The sequence below is a fragment of the Haliotis asinina genome, chromosome 11, assembly GCF_037392515.1.
Source record: "Haliotis asinina isolate JCU_RB_2024 chromosome 11, JCU_Hal_asi_v2, whole genome shotgun sequence".
Taxonomy (NCBI): domain Eukaryota; kingdom Metazoa; phylum Mollusca; class Gastropoda; order Lepetellida; family Haliotidae; genus Haliotis; species Haliotis asinina.
Window position 1 is genome coordinate 12,521,491 of NC_090290.1, and position 5,798 is coordinate 12,527,288.

Below are 5,798 nucleotides of genomic sequence, written 5' to 3' on the forward strand. Positions count from 1 at the left end.
ATATCGAGATCAAAAGCTACACGCATAAACCCCTTAACTTAGGAAAGGGATCATCCGCGATCGTGATCATAGTTTACATGAACTCTCTGTGGAGGAAACTGTTTCTGAACTCAGGGATCAAGGTGTCCTTGAAGCTAAACGTTTCACATTTAGGAAAGATGGCAAAGTCTTACCATCTAATACGTACTTACTGACGATTGATACACCAAACCTACCAGACTGTTTAAAAGTAGGTTGTTTTGCTATGAGGATTGATAGGTTTGTACCTCGTTCAATCCGCTGCTTCAAATGCCAAAAGTTCGGCCACGGTCAAAATGACTGGAGAAATCATGTTGTCTGCTATCGATGTGGAGAGCGAGATCATGAAGGCTCTACGTGTAATGCCACAGTAAAGTGTTTAAACTGTGGCGAACCTCACATGGCATTATCTTCTGAGTGTACAGTTTTTAAATTTGAGGCAGCAGTGCAACGAGTCAAAACAGAACAAAACATTGGCTACACTGATGCACGCAAACTAGTTGCTGGTACACATTCTTCAGGAACAGTTACGAAAACTTGTGTGGCTGCAATAAAACCTATGACAAGTTCTGTTTCTTGTCAAACTGATTACACATGGGTAACAAAAGATACGCCTACGTATCTTTCTCAGACCCCACATCAGTCATCTAATGCACCCTCAGTTTTAGTTCAGACATCCCCTACAAAAGTCCAGCAAGTAACAGATGATTCAAAATCTGAGAAGAAAAAGAACACAAATGTGAATTACACGAAACAGGTTAAACATTCAGACCGTCTACCAAAAGCTCAGAGAAATCCTGCACTTTTGTTCAATAAATTTGGATTTCTAGAAGATATGGATGTTTCCCCACCACAAACCACTCGATCAAGGAGTCATTCTCCAAAAAAAGAAAGACAGAGAACGCTCACCCATAACTCCACCATAAATGACTCACCATACATTAATACAATGGAACTGCCGTGGTTTTAGGGCTAATTATGATGAAGTGAAACTTCTTGCACATGATTATGATCCTGTAGCATTATGTCTCCAAGAAACGTATTTGAAGGAAAATGATCAACTTACCTTACGTCATTATAACATGTATAACGTGTATGCAAAGACCAATAATGGTAAAGCATCTGGTGGATCCTGCATTTGTGTTAAACAGGGGACACTCCACAGTCCTGTGTCATTAAATACGACCCTACAGACTGTGGCTGTCCGTCTAACATTCCACATTGCTATAACACTTTGTTCGTTGTATGTTTCCCCATTGTCAACACTTACTGTTAAGGAGCTTGATAATTTGACTGATCAACTCCCAAAGCCCTCTATACTCGTCGGTGATTTGAATGGGCATAATCCTTTATGGGGTTCATCCAGTAGTAATGATAAAGGTAAAGTTCTCGAAGATTTTCTTGGTAAACAGAATCTTTGCATATTTAACAATGGTACTAATACGTATTTACACCCAGCAACGGGAACGTATTCGGCGCTGGATTTATCGGCGACTAACCCTTCTCTGTATAACGAATTTACATGGTTCGTCCATAATGATTTATGTGGTAGTGATCATTTCCCACAATACTTATGACCATCAGTCCTTCACAGGATCTACCCACATCAAAATGGAAATTTACAAAAGCTGATTGGCAGATTTTTAATACTCTATGCCGTGTAAATTTGAATCCTGAAATTATTGTTAATAAAATTTATGAGATTCAAACATTTTCCGAAACACTGCTTACTACTGCTACCAAAACTATCCGTAAGACCTCAGTTAATCCACGAGTTAACACACCATGGTTCCATGACGATTGCAGAAAGGCCGGGAAACCAAGGAAAAAAGCTGAAAGAATATTCAACAAATCTCCCTCCCCGGATAATTTGAATAATGTCAAGGTTACACGAGCTAAGGCTCGTCGATGCGTAAAGTAATGTAAACGAGTTGGAAACAATTTGTGTGGAATATGATACGCAAAATCAAAGGTAAAGGTTCCGGTAACACTATGCAACATCTCAAGATAGATGGCAATGTAGTAACTGAAAAGATCATTGTTAATACATTGGGCGAAACGATCAGTCAGAATTCTTCTTCTTCTAATTACGATCCTGCCTTTCATAAATACCAGAAGCAGCAGGAGAAGAGACATCTGAGTTTTAAATCTGATAATTCAGAAGATTACAATGAACTTTTTCCCTTTGTGAATTACAAGAGGCTCTTGAGAAAGCTCATGATACAGCATCAGGTCCTGATGATATACAATACCAATTACTGAAACACCTACCTGATGAATCTCTCATCACGTTATTAAATATTTTCAATAATATCTGAGAACCTGGAAATTATTCCCCTTCCTGGCATGAAGCAATGATTATACCAGTGCCAAAACCAGGCAAGGATCATACAAATCCTACTAATTACCGCCCTATAGCTTTAACTAGCTGTGTTTGTAAGACCATGGAACGTATGATAAATGCTCGCCTCGTCTGGTATCTGGAATCAAATCACCTTATTACAGACATTCAGTGTGGCTTCAGACACCGGAAGAGTACCATGGATCATATTGTCAGATTAGAGTCATTTATTCGTGATGGTTTTATTAAACAGCAGCATGTTGTTTCTATTTTCTTTGATTTAGAAAAAGCATATGACACTGCTTGGAAATATGGTATTTTGAAAGATCTCCATATGATGGGCCTTCGTAGTCGCATGACTGATTTTATTTCACGGTTAAAAATGTTTCCAATATCAAATGGGGTGGAGATCAACTTTCACTCCTTGACCTCTATAGATCATTGATCAGATCCAAACTTGACTATGGCTGTTTTATCTATGGTTCAGCTCGCAAATCGTATCCATTCATAATCAAGGTATTAGACTGTGTTTGGGAGCCTTCAGAACTTCCCCAATCGAGAGTATGTTGGTTGAAGCAAACGAACCGTGCTTAAAGTTACGGAGAATCAAACTCGCGCTTCAGTATACTGCTAAGCTTCACTCAAGTCCATCTAACCCCGCTTTCAACTGTGTATTCAGTCCTTCCTATAAGGATTTATATGCTAATAAACCCAAATCAATCCCACCTCTTGATATTCGTATACAGTCCCATATCAGGGATGCCCATTTAAATTTTGAGAATATATCACCTTTTAACATTTCAGAAATACCGTCATGGCAGTCCATACAGCCGAATATCAATTTAGATATGACAAAACTGATGAAAGCTGCTACAAATACATTATTGTACCAACAGGCTTTCTTAGAACTTAAAGACAAATACTCCTCTTACAAAAGCCTTTACACAGATGGATCAAAAGATGGCAATAAGGTGTCAGCAGCTGCTGTTGCTGATGATAACACCTTATCCCTCGGACTGACCGATGGAAGTTCCATTTTTACATCTGAGTCTATGGCAATTTTATTAGCATTGCAGTTTACTGAAACATCTCGAGACAACCATTTTATCTTTTTTCCCGATAATTTGCCCTGTTTACAGGCAATCAAAAACCGTAAACATAATCACCCGTTTTAAGACAAAATTTTAAGTCGCCATTTAGACATATCTATGTCTGGGAAGGTTATTGTGTTTTGTTGGCTTCCAAGCCACTTTGGTATAAGAGGTAACTCTCTAGCGGATTCCGTAGCTAAAGAAGCTCTACAAAGTTCAGTTGCCAACACTACCCTCCCTTTTTCTGACCTCAAACCTGCTATTCGACAATATATAACAGATCAGTGGCAGCAGAGCAGGGATGATCAAGCCTCAAATAAGCTTCATTCCATTAAACCCAATATTGGACGAAATCAATGTACTGGACTTAGACGTCACGATGAGGTTGTGCTACGTCGATGTCCTATCGGCCATAGTTACTATACACATTCCTTTCTCTTGAAACGTGAAGATCCACCATTTTGCATTCCATGCCATAGACCGATTACTATCTAGCACATTTTGTTTGAATGTATTGACTTTTCTCATATCAGAGGGCGTTTTCTGACGGTGTTCCTACTTTATGTGCACTTTTTAACAAAGTTTCTAGCCACTTAATTTTAGCATATTTAAAAGAAATCAAACTATATGAAAAAAATATAGCTTTTATTTCAGAGATCAGTTCTTGCACATGATACGTAACTAATATTTTAGTGATTTCCAACATCACTTTTTATTATTTTCAATGTGTTGTACAACGAGAGACTTTTCCTCGCCGCGAATAGCTGCAATATTGCTGATGCGTCGTTAAACAACATTCATTCATTCATTCATTCATTTGTGACCCGTGAAGGTCCCGGGGTAGAATAGATCATCATACCAGGGCCAACATTCAGTATGGTTTCCACAAAAATCGTAAGTACCATCTACCATTTGGTACGCTTAGAACCTTTATATAAAAAAACCCTCTTTTTTGTTCTTGAAAAAACATACTGTATCAATATTTCAACCTTGAGAAGGCATATGATACGACATGATAGTATGGAATTTCCAGATCTCCATGTCTTTGATTTGGGCAGCTGTTTATCCCAGTTCATATCTCAGTTTTTAGAAGACAGACAATTTCAAGTCTGGATGGGTTGTACTCTGTTTGACCATAACAATCAGGATCAGGGTGTCCCAAGGTAGTATTTGTCTGTTGCATTGATTAGCGTTACAATGAACAGTTTGTCAAAGGCTTTAAATGGTACGATTGATAGGTCTCTTTCTTGTCGACGATTTAACTACTCCAGGCTAAGGTGAAAAGATGAATACTGTTGAAAGGCAGTTGCAGTTATGTCAAAATAAAATTCTTAAAAGGAGTCTTCTTCTATCTTTCTAGTCTTTTGTACTAGAAAAAAGCACATGACACAACCTGGAAATATGGCATCTTCAAAGAGTTACATGACTGCGTATTACCTATTAGGTCGTTCACCTAATAGCAAAGGTACTGTAAGTGAGTGAGTGAGTGAGTTCAGTTTTACGCCGCACTCAGCAATATTCCAGCTATATGTGGCGGTCTGTAAATAATCGAGTCTGGACCAGACAATCCAGTGATCAACAACATGAGCATCGATCTGCGCAATTGGGAACCGATGACATGTGTCAACCAAGTCACGATCCCGTTAGTCGCCTCTTACGACAAGCTGAGGTACTGTAAGTCCCCATGGCCCCTAGTATGGTGATCTATAGTCTGTTGTTATATTGTATTGTCTAAATAGTGATATTATTTTTAACTTTCCAAGTTAGCTTTAAATCTAATTGTGATATTCTGGTGGTTTTACTGTCCTTCGTTGACAGTTTGTGTTTTTTTAAATAATATACATACATTCCATTTCAGTGTTAAATGATCACGAACACATAATTGGTGTTTTTTGTCAAGAATGTTTTCATCACGACGTGGCTGAAATATTGCCGATGTGACGTTAAATATTAACTCATCCATTCATGCACTCCACAAACTTCTGTATGGTTGTATCATTTATTATTTCATTCACTTTCATATGTATTTCTTTCGCTCTTTTATTTCTTTCATTCTTTCACATACAATTCTTGCTCTTAATGCTTGCTAAAAATATATTTATTCATTCATTCATTCATTCCGACTGATACAATAGACTGGCTGAAGTAGTGTTAGTGTTAAACGCTGCCGAAGTTGCTCTGATCGAACCAAGTCACTGTGTGCTTTGGAACATGACGAGGCACGCGCTAATGGTAAAGATAGCAAGCGAGTGACCTATCCCTGTCCTAGAATATCCCTGGTTATACACAGCTGAACGAGAAACGCAAGATCGCTGAGCAGCAATTTCACTACACTACACACTGCTCTC